The sequence below is a fragment of the Lagopus muta genome, chromosome 7, assembly GCF_023343835.1.
Source record: "Lagopus muta isolate bLagMut1 chromosome 7, bLagMut1 primary, whole genome shotgun sequence".
NCBI lineage: Eukaryota > Metazoa > Chordata > Aves > Galliformes > Phasianidae > Lagopus > Lagopus muta.
This window is the reverse complement of record NC_064439.1, coordinates 22197217-22225191: the sequence shown is the minus strand read 5'-3', so window position 1 is coordinate 22225191 and position 27975 is coordinate 22197217. Positions and strand designations below refer to the sequence as shown.

The window sequence follows — 27975 nt, the reverse complement described above, 5'->3', positions numbered from 1 at the left end:
CCCAAGGACTAGTACATAACCATTAGAAATTGTGTAAAAATAACTAACTAACTAAATAAAAAATAATAATCTTAACAGCTGCTTTTCTATTCTGCAGCATAATTATTACCTGGTCACCTTAAAGCATGACCACTGAGACTGCAGCTAAAAAAATTGTAGAAAGGAGCTTTACACTCTTTGCTGTTGAGAATAGAAAGCAAGAGCATGCAAGTATACAATGAGATAATGCTATCCTACCTGAGGTCATCTAATCACCTTTCTGTACTAGCTTTACTTTTGATGTGTCAACCAAGAAGTTTAAGCTTTTCCACTTTCTTCCACTAAGAAAGTTTCTTGCTTTAAAAATAAACAAACAAAAAAAACCCAAACAAACAAACAAAAAAAACCAAACTAAATTAATGAACAGGGAAGATTTCCTCTCAGTTGTAGTCATCTTCCTTTGTGTCCTTTGCAGAAAATGCTCATGAGTGTTAATGGGCTGTGAATTTAATATTTGCATGGCCCCAAGTTGAGCTTACTCTGACAATACATCAAACACAGTGTAGCTCCAAAGATCTCACAGTTCAACAGGTAAGGAAAAAAACAAATGGAAGAGATATAAGTGAGCCAGGATAAGAATACAACAAGGAGCTACAGTAGCATCACTGCCTTGCTGTTCTCCTTGTTACTTACCCATAACTAGATTTTACTTCATTACTTACAGTATTGTAGTGATGGCTTTTTGAGTCAAGAATAATATCTTGGCTTCACAGTTTTTTTTTTTCCTGGAAGATGTGCTCATTTGTACCATATATCAGGGGCCTGCTGTGGAGATCAAGAGTAACTTTACTCTGAATCCTAAAATTAATAACTAAGTGAAAGCTTAACTGCTGAAAAAGAAACAACAACAACAACAACAACAAACCCCATAAAACCCAAACTCAATAATAAAATGTGTCTGATGCATCTAATCATAACTAGTCAGGAGAGTTCAGCTACAAGTTTTTTGCCTCATGCAGTGGGTTGCTTGTGAGCAGTTTGCAGACTGGTTTCATGAGTTTCTTGGTGAACAGTTTTGAACAGTGAAGACCCACAATAAGACTTCAGGGAAGAGTCAGCAACCTCACTTCTCTTAGCCTTAAAGAACGCTGAATGTACAACTTTCTAGGGAATATTTACCTTTTTATCTTTATGTTTTGCACTTAAAAAAAAAAAAAATCAACATTTGCTGTTTGGTAAGAGTTGTGATAGGGCTTTCTTCTTGGACCACAGCTCAAGCATGTATTTTGTTCTGTTACGCTTTTTGATCTTGCTAGATTTCAATAAAGAAGCCATTAAAGATTCTTTCTTCTCATTAGCAGTAAAAGGATGGGTTAAGTATAAGTGTAATACTGACAATATTTCACTGCTATAATGGAGAAATGAAAGCCATTCAGACACACTAAAGAAGCAGTGCAGGGACTAGAATGGGGATTGCAAGTCCTATAGACTCTGGGTCTCAGAACAGGTCTTGAATGATGCTTTAAGACTCAGCAAGAAGCACATTATTTTGTAAAGTTTTCTCTATCTACACCTATTATAGCTGCTTTAATCTCTGATTAAGAAACAGAGTCTACAGAGCATTCTACTCTGCCAATTGCAAAGGAGGCATATCATATGATGACAGAAAAGCATCAGCAGCATTTAGGTCAACTTCACACTATGACTTATTAAGCCTTTTAGAAAATAAAGCTCAAAGACCTTATTAATATCAACAAGGTGTGTTATAGCCACTCTTAATGGCAGGGATTAACCTTGTCATGGTTTGCTGCTTTCGTTACAGTGCTAACAGCTAGCTAGGCTTATCATTCTGTTCACTATACTGTATCTTTACTGAGTGCAACGAATAGCTGATTTGGTCTTATTCACAGCAGAGAAATGATATTTCAGGATTTCAACTTTCAGGATATTATGAATTTCTTCTGCAAAGCAGGGATCTAAGCCTTGAGATACTGTGGCTAATCAATTCTATTAATTTCTTATTGAAGCAGTGAAATAAATTTTCTGACCTCGTATGTATTTTTCTGTGAATCAGCCAGGAGATTTGTGGGGATGTAAGAGAACTTCTGGTTAAAAACAAAACAACCCGAAACTGGAATACTGAGCTAACGCTGTGAGATGAGGGGGTAAATTTGAATCTTAGTTGAGAAACGCATCAGACTTATTTCAGTGTCTCTGAAATCCGTCTAGGAGGGATTTGATATCCATATTAGTGTCCTATGCTGTATTAAAGCCAGAAGGGCTTGAACAAGATTGAAGCAGGCAGAGTGTTTTGGAAAAGGACTGCCACATCAGGGGAAACAAAATCCCAGTGCTTATCTACAGCTTTCAACTGCTAAAGGAACGCTTCCGTTTTTTCCAGGCTGCCAGTATGGAGTTGGCCATATAAAGCTCAGCATAACATTTTAAAGCACAGAGAGTAAAACTTAAACTGTAACTATCCAGAAAATGTGCATATTCCTTTATATGCAAGAGATTAATACAATTCTGTATACCACATCATCTTAGGCTTTTAATTTGTGAGTCTTCCTGCATGCTGGGGAACCTTTTAAGTCTTGATTTCTGCTTCCATTAGGCTAAATGGCAATTTTCCATGGGACATGTGAAAATACTGAAAACCTCAGAGACTCAAATAATACTTTTTAAGTAGACCAAATAACTAGAGAGAAAAACCTGCCAGAGTAGTGAGTCTTAATGACTCTAATGCACATTATGTTGGAAACTAGGACAATTAATGATTTAACATAATGACAGAACATGTAGAGAGATTTTAAGGATGGCTAAATAGATTTACTTCAAAGTTAGGCAGAATTCACATCTGGGAAGAAGTAATGCCTTTGTCTTCAGCCTCCCTGAAGTCAGTATTTAAACAATTTTCTTTCCTACATAACAGCTGGGGAATAAACTCAAGAGATTTACTGCATTTGAACCAAATCTCAAGGTGATCTATTTCAATGCAGTTAGTACAAGCTGCTGTAAATACAGGGAGGAGATCAATGTGTCTCTCCCTAAAGGAGGCAGGACAGGTAAAAAGGTATTTCTGCCACAGGGGCTGGTGTCTGCTAGGATGTCCTGAGGATTGTGAGACCTCAAAACATGCACAGAGCTGCTACTCTCATCTCATGGACTCAACCACTCCTCATTCATCTATTAGTCCTAGTGGATGGCTTTACTGTGTCTGTGTTTTTAGTAACTTGACATCCTTTCTATTTATTTTTTTTTGCCTGCTCTCCATTCCAACTTGAACCACTTCAGTGAAGAAAAGGGGTGAGAACTGCATCTGATTTTTCCAGTTGAGCAGGAAAAACATCCAGAGAATACAGGATGTCTCTGGCAGCTCTTTTGCTTTCATATATAGCTATACCTTTCTAATACCCAAATTGTTTTCATCTATGCTGGGACTAGTGCCAGCAAGAGTTGGCCTAAACACAAGGAAACTGCAAATGACCTGCCCCCTCATCTCACTTGTACACAAGCTAAAGGTATTTGTGGATCTGGTACTATTTTCTCATTTTTGGACATCTTTGATGAAATTCATCTCATTTAGACACCAGAGACAGGAAGAAAACTTAACATACCTTTGAAATACAACACACTGCACATAAAGAGGGATCTGGAGGAATGACTTATATCGCTCGCAGAAACAAAGATACAAAAAAATCAAGGTTAACATAGACAGAGGGCAAACCAACACAATGTCCCTTGTGTTTTGGCTTGGCTATAATTTTGGGGCCAGGGTATTGAGACAGAACTCAGAGGGCATCAGGTGGCAGCATGGCTACTGACAGATCTGGTGCCAAGGACTTGGTTGTCCTGAAACTGCTGGAGCATGAGCACAATTACCAGCAATAAGGCCACAGCCTCATCCAGCCTCATTTCTCCTCCAGGGAAAGAGCTCAGGTTACAGGATCATTTGCGTAAGAAGGCAGTTCAAGTCCCAGATCTGAACATACCCAAAAGATTTAGATTTCAAGTTTGAACCCTTTTCCTCACTGATGACAAATTAGGAACTAAACTAAAAGTGAGTAATCAGAGATGTCCCCCGTGGAACTGAGCTATTTTAATGTAGTCCAGAAGACTGAAAAAAAAAAAGAAGAGTGTGTGAGCTGTGTAATGAGTGTGTCAAGAACAACTTTAGGAGAACTTTCCATTGTGTTTGGATGTAACAGACTCAAGTGCAGGAGATGGATGGAGCAGCAGCACTAAGAAACCTTGAGTGGTTGCAAAACCTTTCGGTGCTGGCTTTGCTTAGCTTTCCAATGGATTGCTCCCATGGGCTACTTTTCTGAAACATTTCTCTTGAATAGATTTCTACATATTTTCCTCTGGAGAATCTAGGGAAAGATTTACTGGAAGTACCAGGAGAGCTGTAACCCCACAGGCATTATGGCATGAGATGAACTTTGTGTCGCTAGTAGGGAAAGCAAAAGCACTGCTGCAGAGCTTTCTCCTTACTCCTTCTTCCAAGCAGACCTGAGAAAAGAGCATGGTGCCTGCCAACCAGACCTCCAAAACTGAACACCAAACTGCATAAGATGGGACTGAGTAAGGTGAAAAAAAAAACCCTGCTTTCTCTCCTTTATGAATTATGCATAGGTTTAGGAAATATCCCTCACTGCATGTCAGCACTAGGTCTAGCCTCTGTGTAGGGCCTCTTGGCTTTTTGAAGCCAAAAGTTTTGTACTGCAGGAAAATTAAGAGACGTGGAGTCTCAGTTCCTATTTAGCTTAGCCTGGAGATGAGGCTATGTCTGGTTGCAGTTTGCTAGCATGATGGTGGTGACACTGTGCAGGTGTTGTGTGGCCAGTCTCACTTGTTGGTAGTCAGGTCTGGTATCTCACACATTCCCTTTTCATCCATGTTCTTGCCTCTTTTTCACAAAGTTTGATGCTACTTCATAGGGCAAAGCTATTTCAAGATAATAATTACTAATTCTTTTCCGTTAAAGGCAAAATATTTGCCTTATTTAACATCCTGAGTCTCTTCATTTTAACAGAGAGGTAGCAAGTACTGCTTGATTTCTTTTTCTTCTGAGCAAATAAAATTATTTATTCTATACATATACAGTAAATCTTATGCAAAATCCAACTTTGTGCTTCCAGTTGTGGCAAAATGACTCCAATAATTGTTCCTACCACACCACAATGAGTGCATCATTAGCACTTGTCTGTGCGACATTTTCCTAATTAATTTCCTAATTGATGCTTCACAGAAAAAGAACTTGAGGCACAGAGAGGGCAAGTGGCTTGCAAAGTCAGCTAGAGGCAGGTGTAAACCTCAGATATGATAGTCCCAATAGGTGATTTGGCTGCGGAATTGTCCTTTTACAGACAAGTCTGCACAGCCTACAAATTCCACTCCATGCAATTGAGAACCTAAATCCTCTAGTACCTTTGAAAATCCACTTGAAAATATTTTCTCATCCATTTTTGTAGAAAACACTGTCTTCTCTGTTCCCTATCTAGGATTGTACCTTTTTTGTAAGGGTGGACATGAAGTTCAAGAATATCTTTGCCTCATTCTGCCTTAAAAAAAAAAAAAAAAAAAAAAGAATGTAAGACTTGACATTTGTTCAACTGCTTTTTGCTGCCGTCACAGTGTGTATTTACATTTAAGTCCTGTATCCTAACTGGGAGTGAATATTTTTTTATATATTTTTGCATAAATCAACCACGAAGTCTGGAGTTTGCAAAAATCAAATAAGCAACATCTATTTTGTATTTTTACTTTTTGAATGTGAGCTATGATAAAACAAATTATTTTCTGAGTTGCAGTAGATGGAGGAGAAGTTGCTGGTAAAGCACCGACAGCAGCCTGTAAAATGCGTGCTTTTTAGGGCAGCCAGCCAGTCCCCAAATTCTTCCCCTCCTGTATACACAACCTGAACCATTTTAATGGAACTTCAGCAAATGTCAGAGCCTTTCCCATTCTCTTTGCATTGCTAATGCATTTGTGCATTGCAAAACCTTGCATCTTCTTGAAAATATCAGCTGGTGAGGGGAGCGAGGAAATCCATATTCCTCTGTTTGGCAGAATCTCTTTGACGTCTCCTCTCCTCTCCTGTCATGCTTCTGTCTGTGTGAGGATAAACGCACTGCAACTGGAAAAGTGAGATAAATAGCATAAGGAGAAATCATTATAAACCCCAGTGCCTGAGAGGTGCATTCTCGGAAAGGCACCAGTCATAAAACCTGACCAGGCCTGAAAAATAAAAATCCCTCAAATAATAATATAAGATCCCCATGGACCATTTTCTTATGCCTCTTCCACAAGCATGGAGCATTAAAAGATTGAAAACTCTTTTTCACTTCATTCCATGCAGGCTGAAAAATCATATGACATACTCCACATGCATTCATAATAATAAACAGCGGAACAAAAGATTTTTCCTTTTTGGAACTGTGCACAAAACAAAACTTGTCCCTTCAAAATGAATTACAAATAAAAGGAATGGAGAAGGGTTATAGTAGAAGCGTTAAGTATTCTTCCCAACTCTCTTCGGAAAGATAAGTTGGAAATGTGCTGAAAACTGGTGCTTTTTTTTCTGTTCATAGTCGATACATTGTCTGTGGGTACATATATGTGTATATATATTTGTGTGCGTGGGTATGTAACTGAAATGCATGTCATACAGTTTCTATGGGCAGCAAGCTTCCAAAGGCTTCCCTTTTTTACTGAGAATATTTCAAGCGAGCAATGGATGTGAAACAATGTAAGAAACCTTGGGCCACCCAAGACGTCATGGGTATTGTTGTGCTGCATTAGCCCTTTCTGGGGCTGACACGCAGCATAATGAGGAACAGCTCTCCTCCCCTGGTGCTCTTGTAGGCAAGTTGCACAACTTGTTTGTGAACTGCTCTTCCTCCCTCTTGGTAGTGTGATTGGTGTAACAATTTTGTGACTGTAGTAATCTCCTCAGAGAAGCCTTGCTGATGCAGTGTTATACTCATTAGGCTTTGCAGGTTGATTCCATCAGACTTCACCATCTGCTTTGATGGGCAATTTTCATTCATGAGAGGGAAGTGTTTTGTTTTTTTTCCCCCCCCCCCCCCCCTTTTTTTTTTCCTTTTCCTTTTCCAGAGGTTATTCACTGGATTATTATGGAAACCACATCCTACAAATGGGGATCACCCTAGTAGAAAAAGCCAATTAGCACAAGTTGCATTCTGGAACATTCCTTTGCCAGCTGTGTTTAAAATAATGCCAAAATGATAGACTAGACACATCTATCATGAACAACTCATGTTGGCACTTGGCCCCCGACTTGCACTCTGCTGTCTGAAATTCCTGCGTGCAGGAGGCATGCAAGGCAGAAGGCATGCAAGGCAGAAGGCAAGGCCTGCTCCTCGCCTGCCCTGAATGCCTCACGAGAAGTCAATGGCTGGTGATCCTTCCCCTTACACCTCCCCCTTCTTGCCTCCCATGAAGATGCCCCCTGGGACATGAAGAGCTCTCAGGCAGCTCCACACTCTTTCACCTGGTGGCAATTTTCACCTGGCTGCTTAAGTAATTTTTAACCACCAGTAAAGTAAAAACACTAAAACTGGTATAACAGATTGAAGCATTTCTTCTAAGAGAGGAAATATAAAACAAGTCTGTTTTTGTATTGTAACTGGTTATCTCTATATCTTCTAGGTAGGGTTTAATTATCTTCTAATTATATTTTCCCAAGTTTGCTCCAATTTCTTCCTACGGATTAACACCATTCTGATCACACATTTATGGATTTGCTACTTGTGACAAGCCCAGTCTGGCATTTTTATTATTCTTCAATTTTATCACTCCTCCTGTATCGAAGCTCTGTCATTAACAGCATTTTTACTTCCACAGTGAAATTCAGCTCAGAATTGAGACTGTAGTTTTTTCAACTTGACACAAAAACCTAAAAAAAAAAAAAAACACAACACAAAAAAAAAAAAAAAAAAACCACACACACATACACAAAAAAAAAAAACCACACACACACACCCCCCAAAAACCCCCAAAAAAACCCCAAGGTCTCGATACTGAGATTACCTGGTAGACTGACCTTTCAGAGTCCTCATACATTCTTTTGGAAATGGTTTCCATTGAGTATTTATTATTTTCTACCCACACTTAAGTCTCTGAAGCTGCATTTTTTTAAATGTCCTCATGCTCCTGTTCCAGTGCTGCCTGAATTTACTGGTACAACACATCTTGTGCCACTGTCCTAATAAGCACTTTGCTGTGGTGTCAGTAGCAATCAGCATTCAGAAGCTTCCCCTACACTCAACAAAGCTTCTACCTACCCTGGCCAGTTTGGTTTCTTGCTTTTGGTAAGGCTCTTCAAGACACAGTTCATCAAATTCAAATATTCAGTATCTACTTTTTACATTGTTTTATGTAAGGAAGCATAAGACATGTCATGTGTTTTTGGTCTTCCATTTCAGCTTTTGCCAGCTTCGTAGACCAGAGTAGGTGGTTAAAAATTTACCTCCACTGTGCTAGAAGATCCATTTTCTCTCCCCTCTCAGTTACTCATCTCTTCTGATTGTACACTATTGGACTTCCTCAAGTTTCCTTTGAGAGACCTTTTCAAAAGAGACTTTTTCAAAACAATGATTTACAAGTTAAGTAAGCTTGCTTTTTAACTACTTGCCAGGTTGAGAATACTATTGTTTGTTTAAGAGCTGCCAGAAGTTCCACTTAAACTGTTAGTGCAGACAGTTGTATATTGATTTGCTCATTGATTCTTGCTTTGTAATCAAATCTCTTCTGGAGAGAACACAGAAATAATTATTCTCCCTCACTCAGCAAGGAATATAAAATTCCTTTCTGGCATTGATGTTGTTAGTTGACATTTGATGTTTTCCTTTAGATAATGTGATAAAGAATGTGACATAAAGCAGTATTTCTGATCATGAATAAAATCTGAGCAAGAAATACTTCAAAAGGTCATCCTTATAGATATCTTTTTCTCCTGCTCTGAAATGATCAACCTACCCATCCAGCTGCGTTCATCTTGGCTACACAAATGCTGCAGACTGAAGTTAAAAGAATGCCTATGTCTAAATTAAAAACTGTACACAGCTCTGGGACAATAACAATGCCTCCAAACTCTTGCATTTCCTTTGTCCTCAGAATGTCTCATCTCAGACTGTTAGAGAGAGTGTCCCCAAGTTCTGTCTTTGAAGACTTTTTTTTTTTTATACATTGCTAATTAAATATATTTGCTGCATGAAACTCATTTTGAAGTAGTCATGGACAATCACTGAAGCAAGAATTTATTTCAGACCGTGTTAAGAAAAAAAGTCTGCCAAGGTAGAGTTAGGAACTGATGTTACAGATCTAAATCTAATAAATACCTAATTAGCTAGTGCTATGCAACTCAATGTTTTGCAATGCAGACAAGCCTTTTGGAAGTTTCCATTGCTGGTTTGGGAACATCCAACCTTAAAATTTGATGTAAAATTGTCATCAAAAGGGTGCAGAGGTGCACATAGTAGTAGAAAGTCTTTGGGTACTAAAGTGAAGACTGCAGAAGCAGAAGTTATAGTGGAGATAAAGATCAAAACAGGGAAAGAAGACAGAAAACATAGGCTTCTTGCTTGAGCTGGGCAAAGAACTCTGATTTGGAAGGAACTTTTTAGAGCTTATTGATTTGCATAATGAATAAATGGTGTGTTGCTGCATAATGACTGAGAGATGATGGAGAGCTGACTCAGTATAGGTAATAACTGACCATGATGGTACATGTAGGATCCTGCACAGTAGGCAGAAAGGCAGATGGTATAGTCCTGCTTTTCTTCCCTACAATGCCAGAGCCCACCAGGCAGCCCTTCCTCTGACACAGCAGATAAAGCCCCTGAGTACATTTTTCTGTTGCTGTAGCAAGGCATTTCTAAGATTGCAAATATCATTTTAAATGTATCTTTGACATGTTATTCCATTAAACAGAGAAGTGATAGAGTAAAGAAAATGCAGAAATGGTAAATATGTGGTTGAAGAAAATCACCAGAAACAGTATAACTTCTGGTCTTGATCTGCCTCTCACAACACCAAACCAGGGTTCAAGTGGCTTTGTATAACATCAAATACCTGCATTTGAACTTGGGATCTATTCAGAAACTACTAAGAGAAATGAACACTTCAGAGACATGATCCATCTGCTCTCTTTTATACGTTAATGCTAGGATGAGATGTGCTCTCTGCTAGTAACTAGATAAAGCAGGATGAGACCCACCTATGCCGTCTCTGAACCATGTTCTCCATCCTCTTTGGTTTTGTAGGGGATTTATTTCCTTGTGTATGGCAGTGAAGAAACATAAAGCACAGGTTCCAGAAATGTGCAGTTGCAACCCCTGTGGGACTGTGTATAATCAAAGAATATTAGCATGTTATATTCACAAAATAAACAAGAGAGTTAGGCAAAGCAGACTATGATAACAAAAGAGAATAAATAGAAGGCTTACCCCTATCCCAGGCTCACTCACAAAACACCAGCAGAGGCAATCTCCAGAAGAGATCCTTCCCCTCTGGTAGCCAGCTCTTAAATAGGTCTAGGAGGGGTGCAGCCAGGCTCCATCCCTTCTGGCAGCACAGGAGAATTGCCTTCACCTGTGCTCCTGTGGCTGACTCAGTGCTCATCTCAGGTGATCAATCAGAGGTTCAGGCTGTGACTCAGCAGTTCCCACACAGACTGAAATCAAAGAAATACACTCTGATGTGCCACAGCTTTCTCCAAATGGAGGCTGCTTGGATATGTCTTTACCTGCAAAGCAACTTACCCACAAACCAGATGGTCTGCTCATGGATAATGGAAAGTTAAAAATACACGATTATGGCATGCCTGCTGACTATGACACATTTAATATCAGTAAATGAGATTTGGTATGTGCACTATATATCTATATTCTCATTAGAACTGATGTAGATCAAGTCAAGACAGCCAGCACAGCCTAAAGAGTGACCCAATTCATCCTAAAGCAGACAGAATCTGAAGTATAAGGAACTCACTTCCTTAGTGAAGTTTAAAGCCATGAAAGTTGTCCCAAAGACAAAAAAGATGACCAGACCTCAGCTCTCGAGCATGCTGTGGTGTGAAAGAGCTGCTACTCCTCACGCTGATGTCCTATGTAACCCCAGGCATCCCAGCTTTGCACCAGGTAACCAAACTTTGGGACTGATTCCTTCTGCAGTGGCTCATCAGCTGAGCTGGTCTTGAGACACTGTTGATTGTCCTGACCAGATTTCTACTGTGAGCACTGAGAGTTTGGACTCCATATGACACGTAGGCATCTACCTGCATATGAATTTATTTGTCTTAATCTGTGAGTTGAGTACCACCCCTGGTAAGTGCCTGTCATTCTGTAAAGAATAGTGATTTTCTCTCCTTCAGCATCCATCTCGTCTGACTCTGTGTTGAGGAGAATGGTGGGAGTGATGAGCAGCCCCCTGACAGTGAACCTGACTTTCACCATTTGTTTTTTGTGTTGTACAGAGCAAAGCTTATGATCTCTCCAGAACTACCTTTGTCTCTTTTGTGCAAGTAAAGCTCATGTTCCAATTCCACACATCCATGGCCACCCCTGCAGACTGATTTCTTTCATGGCACTCATTTTGACCATGGGAATGCAAGGTACCATCAGTGAGTCATTAGCTGCAGGTCTTGTAATGCAAATCTCAGTGACTTTTTACTCATAATTAGATATGTTCTGTGGCTTGAAGATAAACACTCAGATCTGATAGTGTGCCAAGGCAATTTATCAGCTTTTATGCACCATAAGATTGCACCAAGAACATGACTGCTAAAACCAACCTCCCTTATGAGAACAACATGAAAGGGTGCTTGGTGTAAATGAGAAAGATACTAGTAGGCTGCAGATTTAAGCTCGTCTTAGAAAGGATGAACTTATTCTATCTGACACATCCAGCTGTGCAAACAGCTGTACAGAGAGACCTGTAGTTAACTTCACTAATACATGAGGATTAGAATAGATCCTGTGCTACATATAAATGATACTTCTGCTTATAATCAACTTGAGTACCACAGAGGAAAGAAAATACAGAGGGATATGAGTTATTTCTCTAGGGGTCAAGAAATAGGCTTGAAACCTCTGTTCATATCAGAACTTAGTTCTTTCACTTTCCAATGTCTTTTGCCTTTTTGAGGTAGAATTTATATGATAAAAATATATCCATTGCTAGGAAAGACAACAAGGACCATGCTGGCACTACTTCTGTAATGTAGCATTGAGTTTCTAACAGTCCAGAGACACTGACCTTCTTGAGTGACAGGTTGCTGTGGCTGAAAGAAAAGGGGATTGAAGCTGTTATCCTTTCTTTTGAAACTGAGGGCATGCTGTGATCTGCAGTCACACTGGAGATGAGGATGTCCAGTGCTCACCGATGCTTTTGAGAGCACTTGAATCCTACTTTTCTGCAAAGCAGTTATTGCAACTCATTACATTTTAAGTCCACTGGATGACTGTAGTCAGGTCTGTGTTTGTGCTCGCCACCTGCAAGAACACATGGCTCAAAAAAAAAAGAAAAAAAGAAAAAAAAGAGCAAAACCAATTTAAATTGCCGTATGCAAGATCAGATGTTATCAATATTACAGAAAATACCAGTGTTTTTTATGGAAACTTTCTAAGGTTTCACATGATGAGCATGGAGCGTGCTGCTTCCACTAAAATTTCTACAGAGCCAAACCACCACTGGCATCTCATTAATTCACCCAGCTGTGACTACTCTGTATCAACATGTGTAGCTAACCTTTGTGCTCACAAAATTCACTCTGTGAAAACATTTTCCGGTGCTCCGTGTCAGACTCTTTCTTGCTGCTCTTTTATTCCCCATTAAATTTTTTTCTTTTTTTTCCCCCCTCAGTTTGAGATGTGGGATACAGTTTCCCTTTGGAGCATATCCCAGTGCTGAGCTGTGGAAACAGCAGGGGATGCTGTAAATCTGGACAGGGAGAGGTCTTCATCCTCAGTAGCTGAATGCTTTGTGGCCTTAGCAGGCAATGCTTCTTCTAACCTCTGTGACCTTTCCTGGTCTCAGACACAAACCTTTCAGTCTAAGGTGGAAACCTCACCATGATAACACACTTCCAAATCTGCAGTTCCTCAGTCACCTTTTCAAACAGATATCAAAGAGTACTTAGGGCTTTTAAGGCGCCTCCTCATGACCTATTTGGACTATTTTACCTCTACGAGAGCAGAAATAAAAGAAGAAAAACAAAAATGTATCTGAATACAGTGTCTGAATTTAAGGATTTATTCTGAAATATATAACATTAGAATAGCTTGAGCCTTAGTTAAAAAATAGCCTGTTGCACTGTTTATGTAATTTCTGCTTTTAATGTTCAATAATGGATAACTGTTCTGATTAAATTGTTCAGGTTTCCATAAAGTAGGTGAAAGCTAGTAACTTTTCCTAATTTCTTTTTCTCTTTCAACATAAGGAATATATCTGATATAAGAGGGAAAAAACGTGCTTCTCAAAAGTCTTTTTCAACATACTTTTTTCCCTTTTGGAGAAAAAATATAAAGAAACGTGATTGTTCTTTCTCCATGATGTTTTCATTTTTTAAAATCAAAATAGAAATTGTCACTTAATTCAATTTCCTTTTTGTGCACCTCTCCCTAAATATTGGAACAAAGATATAACATCCCTGAAGTAGCTTCTCCATGCATAAAGGTTCACATCATCTTACTTGAGATTTTTTTGCATTTTGAAGAGAACCACAATCCATTGTGTCAAGTCCAGTGATCTTTGTGGAAGAGTTTAAAAGGTGCATACCTGAACTTTCTCGAGAAGAACAGAGTATTAATTGAATAGAGATTTCTGCCGTAGTGTGGAAACAGAGAGAAAACTGCTGTTCATATCGTGTATGTATATACATTCTCTATAGGTTGCTCCAAAATTATTGCCTTCTATTTATTTCCATTGGAACTATCACAGATACAAAGAACACAATAACACTATTTGATAGAGCAAATTCTCAGCTACAAAGCACTATTTTTCAACATAGTCACCACCATTAGCTATTTGTTTTCACCAGTGATGAGGAAGAGCCTGCATGCTGCGCTGGTAAGAATCTGCACCAGTAGAGGTGACCCACTGTTTCATACATTGCTCATGCAGTGTATCTTTCATTGGCCTGAACAAATGGAAATCAGAAGGCATCAAATCTGGGCTGTACAGTGAGTGTGGTAGGTCATTCCATCCAAGATTGGGAATGTGCTCCATGGTCGTCATGGGGCCTGGTGTTATTGTGTTTCAAGTGAACAATTGTCTTTTTCTCTGGCCCGACTCTGGAAGTTCAAGCCTTCAGCTTAGTCAGCATCATGATGTAGCTGAACTGATGTTTTTTCTAGATTCCAAGAAAATCAGAAAGATCACTGCTTTCCTATCCCAAAAGACAGTTCACATAACTTTACTCACTGAAGACTGTGCTTTGATCACTTTCTTCAATAGGGAATTCATATGTTGCCACTCCATGGACTGCTGTTTTGATTCTGGTTCATAGTAGTGACACCACTTCTCATCACCACTAAGATCTAATCCTGGAAATCATCACCTTCAGCCTCAAATTAATTCAATAGGTCCTGACAAACTTGCATACAGTGTCCTTTCTGTTCCTGTGTGAGCGTTAGTGGGAACCACCTAGCACAAACTTTGTAATAGTCTTCTGATTTGCATACATCAGTTCCACAGGATGGGCTTTTTCAGGCTAGGTTAATGAATATAGATCGGATAATTTTGATGAAAGGAGGTGAAAATGTGCTCATTACCCATTTTCGTTCATTCTCAGAATTGCTTTTTTTGATGAGATTATTTTACCATCAGCCTTTCTACACTGATTTTTACTTTTGTTTAAATAATTCTTAGATAATTTTGTCTGTAACTAAATTTGTAGTTTTTCTACTGTTTTGTTCCTTTCTCTAAGTAGAGAGATTTTCTTTTCATTTAGTTGTTTTCTTCTCCTGCCAAATAGTGTTTTTTGCAGTCTTGAAACAAGTATATCACTCTGGGCTTGCTTGTATTGTGGGATTTGATGTGTCTCATCAGAAGGCTAAAGAAGTCAGTTGCAACATTTTGGTACCAAGCTGATCCCTGTGTCCGAGAAATTGTGCTGATGATTGTCTTGGTTGATTTATGTCATCCAACACAGTGTCAAGTACATAATGTTTATTTAGTATTATGACAAGTTTATCTCCTATAAGGTATTGAATTCTCATGTATGTATGTCAAACCAGACATACCTCTGCATTAGAAGAATAATAGCTGTTTTTGCAAGAAAATGGCAAAGGTCAGTACTAATAAGCATCAGGTTTTACAAAATAATAATTTCTAATCAGCCATATGGCCTGTATCTTTCTGCATCTTTAAGTAATTGGAGATGCCATTATCTAATGGTGATCTTGAGATTTGAGTTAAATACTGATGATGATGGATAGAAATTGTGCCAAATTTGTATTTGTTGTTTTTGGATGAAAGTGCCATCAAAAGCTATTATAAGACAGTGTTATATGGTGTCCATTTCCCTCTGTGTGATGAGGTCATCATGCAGTAGGATAGACTATACCCTTCCTTCAGTTACCAATTGAAATAATCCTTGTTGGCTTTTGTTACTCCTTCAGCAAGCTGTATGTCTATGCAGAAAACCGAATCTGCTTGCATACAAAATATTACCAGATACAGAATGACACATCAAAAGTGGTTTCACATGAAGCATGGTTAAAGGATCAGTATTCCATTTATTTCTCAGGATTGCAGCAGTCCTGCCTTCTGTGAGGTACTGAGAATATTACTGAAAAAGTTCTGGTATTTCTGACAATGGCAATACTGTTTCTTTTCAGTTGTCTTCCTCAAACTGCTAGATAACAAACCTTGTTATGTGGCAGATCGTTTGAATTTCACAGCAATTCTCAATTTAGCTAGTATTACAGACATCAGGCTTTTCAAGGATTTCTATTGACAGCTTCTACATCTTCATGAACAGTGGAAAAATGATTTTCTTTCTTCTAGCGAGTAGGTGTACCTGTGCCTATACTCTGGGTTGTAAATTTTAGTTGGTGTTATCAACTGAATCTAGTTCAACTCATGTGGTTATGCCACATAGCTGTGCAACAGATGCTGCCTAACATTTTTGGGTTATCTTTGTTTTGAAGTAAATGATAATATCGTTTTGTTTTCTGTTGAGTTCTGAAGACTTCTACTGAATGACTTCTGACTTTTGTCTTTGATCAGAAATGTTAGCAACCAAACAGGTAAAGGACCTGTAAATCTTAATGTGCAAGAGATGGAGACACAGTTTGTCCCACTTGAACAGAGATGATGTTACGAGAAATCTATATCTGAAATGCAGCCATTAATGTAGAAAAGAACTAAGCCAAAAGTGATATAAAAACATCATATCAGTGGTGATTTTTTTCCATTTCTCCTTCTTTCTTAAAGAGGAAAGAGATTCCCAGAAAGAAAAAAGATATATTTATTTCAGGAGTGGAGCATGAAACATTTTTCTGTTCCAGCCTTTTCTCACTGCAACCAACAGGCAGTTTTCTTTTAAGACCCATGTGGGGTCTTATTCAACACAATTAGGTTCTTCTTATAAATCCCTTTGCTTTGCAGTGGAACAGGACAGAAACTACTGCCTTGTGATCTTCTGGGACTCAGTAGCTTTCTCTGATTGCTACTTTATTCTTATCTTACAGAGTCCCATGTTTTCAGAGCCAAATCTATAGACTTGAGAGCCCAAGCTCAGCCGCTTGCTGCAACCATGCACACTTATAACTTCTGGAGTATTCTTGTATAGCATGCATGGCCATAGATCTCACACACAGTGGCAAATGCATGGAAATCTCCTTGACAGGGAAAAAGAGAATTAGATATTTAAATGTTTCTCAAATACAGGTATTCTGAAGAAAAGCATCCGTTAAATCTTGCTGAGGGATGATGCTGCCTTCCACAGAACAGGAAGTGATGGCTTTTATGCTTGTATAGCTCTCAAGAATAATAATTTAGCTCTGGATGTGTTCAGTCTGAGAGAAGTTAATGTGCAAAGAAAATACTTGTATGACATTCAAAATCTGCTGGAAACCTTGTTAGAAATAAAAAATTGGAACCCCCTTCTAAGCACAGTAGGGCTGTAAGATTCCTGGCTGCTAAATCATGGAAAAGAAGAAGAAATGAGAAACTCTTTGGAGGATAAACCTGTTTAAGAAGGATTAAAATATATAAACTGATTCATTCAGTTGGGCATATCTACCAGCTCTGCATGTGTTCATTCTGTCTGTTAACTATTTCTAGCTGCAAGAGATACATGTGCTGTGCACAGACGGTGATAATGGTAGTCCTGCATTTTGTATGATATTCCCTGCTCCCAGGGCCTATGTCTCTACTGAACCTGTTACTCTATAGGCAGTACCGGGACTGCAGCATAATTCCAAAAACTCCCTACTCTGCTCTAATTGCCATTTTATTTAGCCTATATGTTGATGCCCATAAATATTGTTTGGTCAGTGACAGGTGATGCCAGTTTTGATTGGGATCCCCTTGCAGATGCCATGAAGTAATGCTCTTTGGCGGTTAAAGTGCTAGTCTCAAAGGAGCAGTCTACCCATTATGCAAGTTAATGTGTACATGGTTAATCTTTGGCTGGTTTGTCTTGGATTACAAACATTGTTGAAGATTAGCAGTTGAGACAGTTTGTTAATTTGTCCCTGATGCTAAGCAGCTGTCATTTAAATATACAAAAGGTACCTGAAATCCAATTCATATCCTACATAAAAATAATCCATGAAAGTTTAAGGTAGAAGGGCAACAGGAGCTCTGGAGAATATACCTTAAATCATGGACCAAGCAAACATCAATGTCAGCAGATGTATGACTGTGATCTAGAATTTCCTTGTCCAGCAAGGTAGATACTACATCATGAATGTAGGCTTGATTGACAGCACCAGAGGAGTCTACAGTTTATCATGACTGTAGATGATTGACAGAATGCCTGTTACTGGAATTACATTTTTAATTTAGTGTCATTTTTTTAGAGGAACTACGGGTGACAAAAAAGCTGACTACTGAGATTTTATCCCAGACCATCCAGACCATGGAGATCATTCTGACATCACAATTCCATTAGCTAAAAGCAAAGACACTTGATTTTTTTTTTTTTTCCCATAAATTGCAAAAATAAAACAAAAACAAAAACCTTTGGTCATCCAGAGAGCTTTCTAATTTCTCATGAAAACAGATTTTGGGAAAATGTTGAAATGAGTTCTCCCCAGGATTTATTGAGTGAATAGTTGGGGAAGAGAAAAAGACTTATGAAGTGTTTTAGATATTTTGTCCAAAGGCTGGCCTTATTTTTGAGGGAGAGCACTGCAGTAACCAGAACGGAGGAGGAAAATGTAAGGCATGTGTTTCACAAGCATGTCAGGCAGAGCTAGGTATTGAAACATTCATGGAGAGCACACTACATCCATGTCCTGCATTTGACATTCTTCATCACCTTCCTATCCTGCAGCTCCCTTTTATCCACCTCATTACAATAGTCTAGAGGCTACTCATGCAATCACACTGAGAGAAGTCACTTCAGCCTGATCCAGCTTTCTTAGGATGCAAGATTCTCTTAGACTGGATATCAGGAATAATTTTTTAATGGAAAGAGCAATTAAGCATCAAAATGGCCTGCCCAGGGGAGTGATGAGGATGCTGTCCCTGGAGGTATTTAAGGGACATGTGGATGTAGTGCTTACGGACATGTCTTAGCTGTGAACTTGTAGCATTGGGTGGATACTTGGTCTTGATTTTTCAAGCCCAACCTAATGATTCTATGATTCTAATTTGATGTTGGAGCTACCAGTGGTTCAGAGCTTCAGAAGATACCACGTGTCTTTGACTGTTCCAAATGTAAATACAAAATATATATAAATTCTTCTATTCTGTACTGGTTTCTAGATGGCTCTGTGAGATGTTAGGTGAAGATGGAAAAAAGCACTTTAAATAGAGTCCTCCTGATTTATATCAAAGAAGTTGAGAATCAAATCCCATATCATTTTCTGAATCAGTATAGAGACAGAAACACTAGACTGTAAGGCCCTGATTCAGGGAAGCATTAAGCACCTGCTTAACTTTGAGCACTGACTTCAACGTATTTAAAGTTAATCAAGTGCTTAAGCTTTTTCCTCTATAGGGATTCTTCTCTGCATAAGGGCCTAAGAGAAAATAGATAACTATAAAGAGCAACTGTAATGAGAGTGCACATGGGCCAAAGAGAAGGGGATTATTAATGCTTTCAGGTTCAGGGAGGACTAGGGTTTAAATATCAACCACCTACAGTGAAACATGAAAGACTCTCATAAATGTGTTAAATCGCATCAGGTCCATTTAATGTCATTATGTTTAATAAAAGCATCTTTACGCTATAACGATCAGCAAGGATAGTAGGTGGACCAGTCAGGCTATTCTGGAAACAGAATATATTTCTTCTGTGGGGTTACCTTCCTTTTTGCTACTTTCAGTAGTGTAGGTCTCCAATAAACAATAAGCTTCCAAGCTGTAATCTCTGGGAAAAAATCTTGAAATTGCCTTGAGGGTGGTAAAAACATCTCTTCCTGACACAACTGAGCTAGGTGATGAAGGATGGGTTCTCTGAACCAGAATAGGAGAAATGAGTGTGGGAAAAGTTCTTGTGCAATCTCTGTTTTGTTGGCAATTCTTCCAGTAATTGGTAAGAGTGACCACAGAGTTGCAAATCAGAATGTAACAGTACAAAACTAAAACCAGACCTTTTATCAGAAAGGCCTTTCAACAGTCTTTATTGTCGCTCCCTCTGTGTTTCTAGTCTGTTGTTGTGGACAGAGGAAAAACACATCACTTCTTGGTTGTTTGCCCTCTAGGATTGTAAACTGAAGTTGTTGATTTAATTGGAGCATTTAATTTTAAACATAGTTTATGATATGAATAGTGCTGCCAAGATTATTTGTCAAAATAAGAACCTTAGGGATCCTTGACCCCAAACCTCAACAGCTTTTATTATAACCACTTTACGATACCGAAACATGAGTGAGTGAGTCTTTAATCCAGTGCTCTGAGATTTTGTAGTAAGTATGGGGGTAGTCAATGGAATTTTTTTAAATTTGAAAGCTTATATGGGACATCTTTATTTTAAACAGGTCAAAGATAAAACACTTTGTGCAGGAAACACAGAGGCAGAACTGGGAATAACCAGTTTTGGTTTTATAAAAATCAAAATCAAATTGGTGAACAATTGCAAAACAGATTTGTTTTCCCATCTTGCAGAAACTTTAGCATAAACAGAAGCTGTCTATTCAATACTAAGACCTCATGCTTCTGTGAATGAAACTGTGCTTTTTAGAAGAAAGAAAAAGAACTGTATGCAATTTTACTAAACAAAAGGAGGAAGCCCATGACTTTTTAAGATATTTGCAGTTTGTATTGTCTTTATAGCAGTATTCTTAACAATCTTTTATGATAGGCAATAAAGACTTGTGTGAATAAAACAATTGCATTAAGAGATAAAATGACACATTGTCAAGGACAAATACACCTTTCTTTTCTTCATCTATGGCCTTTTATGTCAGAAAATTTTATGCACTGATCATTGTACCCAATCTATAATGAATCCATCAAACTCTATTACTATGAGTCCTAGAGTACTTCTGTGTTCAGAAAAACAAAGACAAATTAATGGAAAGAAGAAATGTGTAGGTTGCTCTGAAAGTAATACCTCCTATTTATTTGTATGGAAAGTACAAAAGATACAAAGAGCACAGTAACACTATTAAATAGAGCAAACTCTATTTTTCAACATAGTCACCACAATTAGCTATGCATTTTTACCAATGGTGAACAGGAGCCTGTATGCTGCACTCATAAAAATCTGTACCAGCAGAGATGACCTATAGTTTCAAAAATACTATGATGGCATTGTTGCTGCACTGAACCACTCATGATCTCACTGTTCTCACATCCACTGCTTGGTCTCCGTAAACATTCAGCAAGTGTCAATGAATGTCAATGGATTCCATTTTATCCACATGCAGGAATTCAATTCCATGACCTTGCTTCAGATGCACTTCCTTGTCACACCATTCTGTCAGACTGCCCCTCTACAGCCATTTGCTGTATGGCAACAAAATGTAATGGAATACTGTTGCAAAGATTCGACCTGTACTGTCATACCACTAACATCTGCCTATGATGTTGTGGGCCAGCATAATAAAGTTGGAGGCATTTCTTTCAGAGCCACTTTTGTACATCCCCATGAACATGTGGATATGAATGCTGGCTGAGAAATCCCTTAAACTGCACAGTGCCAGAAGACAGAAGGGTACACCGAGGGAAGGATTCTTGTATGCTTTTCTATTTGTACTCTTTCCATAGCTTCTGCATTGCTGACTACATCCAAACACAGCCTGTAGGCCATGTATCTGCCAGTACAGTGCAAAACACATTCAGTCCTTTGCCACTGCATTCACCTTTCTTCACATTTCACCTGCAAGTACTGTAATTTTAAAATTTCTCATTTGAATGGAAGGCAACATAGAACTTGTTGCAGAGAAAAAATTGAGTAGAATATCCTTCCATCCCATTAGCACTCCCCTGGGCTTTAGGGGGTATGTATCATAGCACTTTGAAATCTCTGGTTCTCTACCTCCAAAAGATGCAGAAGTGATCCTTGGCTAGGAACAAAAAACAACAGAGAGCTATTGATCTTCAGGATGGAAGTTGCTTCTTCTTCAGGCAAGGCTCTCACAGTTCTTTTCTGCCATTTGTCAGGGAATGGCCAGGCCTATGTGCCAAAGCACCCCCACGTTTTGGAGCTGGTATTATAATCTGACAGTGATCACATCTCACCAGGAAAGAAACTCCAATTATTCCAAAAACAAGTTGACAAGACTAAGTCCTTACCTAAATGTTGGCTGTCACAGGTGGGTTAGTTTGGACTCTGTAGCTTGTTTCACTTCAGAGCAGAGTACAAGGAGAAGAAACTGTACCTTTTACTCCTGACCAAGTACCGATTCATTCCAAGCAGAAATACATACCATTGAGAAGCATTCTGTGCATTGTGCAGACTCTGCCAGATGTAATGAATTTTGTTTTGGAGTGGGAAATGGGTCATGCTGATGCATGACCTGATGGTCAAGTTTTGTCAAAGCTTTTTCCTTATCGTCCTTTGGGTTATGCTGAGTTTAAAAAAAAAAAAAAAAAAGTACTTCTTTTCCAAGCAATACTAGGGAACAATAAGCAAGTTCAGAGAGAGAAGTGAGGCCAATTTGTAGGGAAGTGATAAAAGAGATGATAAATTTCATAGCATTCCCATTAAAATTTTATCAAAGTCTAAACAATGATGAAAAGAAGAAGTCTATTGCTGCCACACTGTTCCTTTAACTGATGATTTGTAACAACGGTAGAAAAGCATAATTCCATTAGCTAAATAGAAAATTTGAGTTAGTAGAAGTGTCCTTAAACTGGAAGGTGCTGAATACTTGAATCCCTCATACAGGTCTAAGTGCACAGTGCAGAGCACAGCACATCATTCATTGATGAATGATATTTGAGAAGAAAAACAACTGCAATGCAAACTGATCTTCCATTCACAGATCAATCTGTTTTTATGTTTCATATGCTCATCTTTTAAAGATTTGCTAGAATCTGGTTCAACAAATATGTAATGAGCATGTCAAGAGGGCAAGGAGATAGTACCTTGTGACAGTTGGGCTGAGTAGGAGCTTCAGGATTCTGTGAAAGAGAAATGCACAAAAGCAGGAGGAGAAGAGGTGACTCCAGATAGGGACAACGGGGGCAACACCTCTGCAGAAAGATTGTCTGGGTCAAGGAGATTTTTTTTTTTTTGTAACTAAGGCTTCATTAAGAGCACGCTGTTAAACATAGTAGGATGTAAACCTACAGTCAGGGCTAAGAGCCCTTACTAAAAACTAGGTCATCATCAGAGGTTATATCAAGGAACCCCTTGGGTAAGTTGCCCTGAAAGAGTTTGCACTAAAATATTTTCTATTTTACCCCATTTTTCTGACAGCAGCTGGGAACAAAGATCCATTGATTGTACCAGCAGTGCTGTCCTGATCTGTAGTGAGGAGGACTCAGAGGGGAGGTGCTCACTGCAAGAAAACAGTTAAATGAGTCTTATTTTCATGTTTGAATTTTTATTTTTTGTGCATGCTCCAAATATTGCAGTGTGAAAAAGCATACAAACCAAACAGCACTGGATGAATGTGATTTTTTTTTTGGCAACAATCTTTCAAAACAAAAACAACCCCATTCGTATTTAATGAGTTCTTTCTCACCAGTTAGCCAATGGGAAATAAATTGGGGAATTGCTCATCCTAAAGGAATCCAAATCATTTAAAAATAATAAGTTAGACACATTCCCTCAGGATCAGGACATATTATCAGTCAATAAGCAGGATTAATTTAGATTTCAATATGTTATGCTCGCTATAATCTTTGCTTCTGGTGCACATTAGAGAGCATTTTGCCCCACAAGATTAGCCCAGAATAAGTAGGCTTTATCAAAGTTCATCTAGCCTCTAAGAATGATTTAATATCCTCAGTATTTAATAATGAAACTTTTAAAAAAATCTGTTTATGCATCTAAAAGGTGATCCTCCCATTTTGGGTAGATCATTATGTTCTCAGTTTTAAGAAAAAAATGAATACAGAATAGGACGACACTTTAAGATAACCCATCACACTAGTTCTTCTCAGCATGAAGCTCTGTGTAGAGAACAAACATTTACTTCACTTGATTGTCAGGTGAGATTGTCCTAAGCCTCTTAGCATTCCTCTCAGACCAAATTAATTCTTCAGATTTGACAGAGATTCTCATTTAAACAAATAGTAATGATTGATTCATTTCCACTGCTTTCCTCTCTATTCTGTTCTATCAAGGTGACAGCACATTTTATCCATCTTAGAGATTCAGAAAGGCAAAGGAACACCCAGGATCTCACAGAAAGCTCAAGTCAGAAAAAGAGCCAGAGCCAAGGCAGGAGACCCAGGAGGAGATTTGCTTCAGCTTGTAATAGTAGTTACCTAGGGGACTGCTACCCACTTCATATAATGTCTATTACTAAATATAGTTTCTTAACTATTAGACAGTGGAAATAAAACATTTACCTATTACTCTAGAAGAAAATGCAGCAGAAAGAGGAGAAGACAGGATGAGGGCAGAGGCCTTGACAACAGGCAAAGGAAGATGTGGAAGACCTATGGGCTATATACTGGGGCCACTTATGGTCAGCAAATGAAAGCAACCTTAGGCAGTGCATAAATCAGTCCATTGGGCAACAGTGAGAACCAAGAAGTAACCAACATACATAAAACACACCATATAGAGCTCATGGAGATACAACATGGACTCGTGCACTAATGAGAAACAAGGTACATAGCACGTAAGCAAACAAAAAAGCCCCCCACTGAATTCCAGAGGTGAAGGAGAAGCCTTTAATACTAACATCATACTTCTCTAGGAGAGGGCCTGGGACACAGAAGACATGTGGTAACTCTACCTTGTGCCATACACTGAGAGATACCATCAGCCTTAGGAAACTGAGGGGCAGTGGGTGTGTAGGCTTGGCACTAGACAAGGAGGGAGGTGCTAGAAAGTTGGTATATTTATTTTAACTGCGCTACATGATTTAAACTGTGTAGTGTCACAGTAACTGCATTAACAATAACTTTGAGGCTATTAAGACTGTAATTAGAACAATAAATTACTGACTTCACATATATGGTTTGCTTCTTTTGCCCATAACCAAACTGTACAAATAACAAACTGGTGGGAATTCAAACAGCCTGTTTTTTAACTTGATGATAACACACTAACAATGTAAATAATAAAACATAACATACAAACGTAAAACAAACATAAACCAGAAGAGGCAAAATACAATGAAGGCTGTTTCTAGGATCATTACTACAACACTGAACATACCGGTAAATACAATCTAGGCTCAGATTCAACAAAGTGGCTACATGTAACTTCACATATAACTTACACTACCTTGTAAACAGCCTAAGACAGCATAGGAAATTTTGGCCCTGCTGTGCTCATCTCCAACTGCATTTTCTTGCTCTTTATAAATCTCTCCCCTGTCTGCTTTCAAAATGTTATCTTAACTGGGATTAATAAAGATACACTGGGGAGCTTCTTATCTCTTATAGGAATTATGATTATAATAATAATAAAAAAAACTTTAATCTTGGAAGAGTGATGGAGAGGAAGGGAGCTGGAAAGAAAAAAATGTCTGTGGGGGAGAATAGGTAAATGGTGATATAGGGGCAGTGCAGGTCGTGGATGGGCCTACACCAAAACCAGAGATCCAAATAGCCCTGAACTTTGGAAACATTTGAAGCCTTTTGATCCGGACCCCTACTTTTCTCTCTGAATTAGGGACGGATAAGCTGGTTCTGATAAAAGAAGATCCATCCTGTGACTTTTTGAAATTCAAAAGAAGTCAGTTTACCTTTTAAATTAAGTTCTGAGCAGCTGTCCTACTTGTGTTCAGCTAGGAGAAGATGTGGAAATATCAAAATGCAGCATAAAAAACAAGCCTGCCTGATCAGAATGAGGGCACGCTGAAAATCTCCTTGGGAGGATTGATCATATGATATTTCCAGAGCAAAGAATCCTGGATGTGCTTCAGAAAAATAGTGGAAGTTTTAGGCAATTTACTGAATGAAATCACAACATCAAACAAATTAAGATTCACCATGGTTTGCTGTTTAACTGCAATATAATTACATTCATTTTAGATATATGTGACTCTTTCATTTGTAACCAAAGGCCTGCAGTTTTTACTGGTTCCTATGCCAAAGACATGAGTGCCTATACCTACACTAGGAAATAAAGTCCAGCCTGGCTCTTCTCCATCCTGGAGGCAAAATGAAATGGCAAAGCTCTTGGCCATAGGACTGAACTGTGTTGTTCTCCAAACCAGGATGGCTGCATCCGAACTCTTTGCAGAGAGTACTTCTTGGCCTGTAAGCCATTCCTGCTAGGGAAAGGGAAAGTAGGCATGACCAAAACCAGTGCCAGATATTTTGCTCATATCTAACAATATGGACAATCATGAGCTCATGCTTTCACACTATTTAATTTAGTAAAAGCAACTGAGCTTGTTACTGGATGCTGGTCTTCCTAACAAAATACAAGACCACCACCACAGTGACAAGTTTTGTATGCCATAGAATTGTTGAATCATAGAAAGGCTTAGGTTGGAGGGGCCCTTAAAGAACTAGAGACATAGTTCCAACCCCCCATGGGCAGGGCAGATCAAGCTGCCCAGGATCCCATCCAACTTGGCCTTGAATGCCTGCACAGACAGGACACTTGCTTCTCTGGACAGCCTGTTCTAGCACCTCACAACCCTCTCAATCATCATGGGGTTGGACTTGATCTCCGGAGGTCCCTTCCAACCCCTACAATTCTGTGATCATTATTCTCCATACTGTTAAGTTTCAGTATGTCTGAAAGATGCTACTTTCAAATTAACTTCTTTGTTTCCAGTTAAAGACTAGATATATTTGGTTTTGGTGCTGTGAAACATCCCACTTCATATTTGTCCAATTACCCAGGACTGGATTCACTTTTAATTGAGGTGTATATCCCTACTGTCAGAGCTCTATTCCTATTCTGAGAAGCTAGCACTGGAAGCTGCAGCTGATTCACTAGTGCATTTCTGAAGGGATACAGATTAGGGAGAACATGTAAAGGCAAATAAAATAACCCTTTAAAGCCTGGAAACTCAGTCATGACTCGCTAGCAACTATATTGAACTCCTGAGTCTAGTGCATATCATGGACATATCTTGAGTCTTCGTTAGAAAGAGACACAGATGGACATACCTACAGTTTGTCACCAGCTGCACGCCCACTTTCCTACTGAAAAAAAGCCTACATTTTATGAACAAAATGTAACTTATGGATCTCTCCTATCCAGATGACTGAGAAACAAGGGTTGCAAGACATGCTATGAAATCTAACTACAGTGTTGCATTTCTTTATTTTTTTTCCCCAGTAGATATATCACAAGTCATTCATCTAACACAGACTCTTGACCCTTTTGTGCTTTTCAAAAGCTCACTTTTCCTGCAGATTTATTAATCAAGTAGGACAATACAAAAGCATATTATGCTATTGAAAAGTGTAAGACACAATATTACTTGTTTTGACATGCCTTGAAATCACCCCTACTAGATATATTATTTGGTTTGCCCAGGTTTTAAATTGAGATGTTGAGATATTATTCAAGGAACTTCATCAAACAAATATATTTAGAACAAATTCTTTCTACACTCATGCTATTTTGTATAAGCAATAAAAATTAAGATGCTATAATTACAAAATAAACAAGAGAGTTTGGCAAAGCAGATTATGATAATAGAAAGAGAATAGATAGAAAGCTTACCCGTAGCCCAGGCTCACTTACAAAACTCCAGCAGAGCAGATCTCCAGAAGAGATCCTTCCTCACTGGTAGCCAGCTCTTAAATGGGCCTAGGGGGAGTGGAGCCAGGCTTCCGGCAGCACAGGAGAATTGCCTTCACCTGTGCTCCTCTGGCTGACTCATTGCTCGCATCAGGTGGTCAATCAGGTGGTTCAGGCTGTGACTCAGCAGTTCCCATACATATTTTAATGTCTGACTAATAAAATCCTCAAATCATTACCCATATACACCTTAGTCTTAAGTTACTGAAGAAGAAGTAACTTGATTATTTTGTGTTCTGGCTTGTTGGGGGATTTGAATAGGAATTGAAAGGTGTTTTCTGGATAGTAAAGTAGAGAGCAAATTACAGAAGAGAGATTAAAGAGATGAATTTTGTTCATAGATCTGAATGCAATGAGATCTGCAGCAGTAAGTTTCTGCTTCATAAAGTCTGTGTCTGACTGTAATTTAACAATGTATGTGTCCTGCACTTATGCTTCTCATTCGTTCTCCCTCA

The 27975-nt window shown here is 38.7% G+C and overlaps 2 long non-coding RNA genes across 3 annotated transcripts in view; one reads left to right on the top strand and one right to left on the bottom strand.

The window, feature by feature from the left end:
* Window positions 1-27975, top strand: part of LOC125696257 (uncharacterized) — a 109525-nt gene that overhangs the window by 12114 nt on the left and 69436 nt on the right. The window lies entirely within an intron of this gene.
* LOC125696258 (uncharacterized) lies at window positions 4999-27568 on the bottom strand. Its single transcript, XR_007378252.1, has 5 exons — window positions 27443-27568; window positions 12262-12513; window positions 10452-10678; window positions 10223-10348; window positions 4999-6118 (listed from the first exon to the last, which is right to left on the bottom strand). It is a non-coding gene; the product is annotated as an uncharacterized LOC125696258 (long non-coding RNA).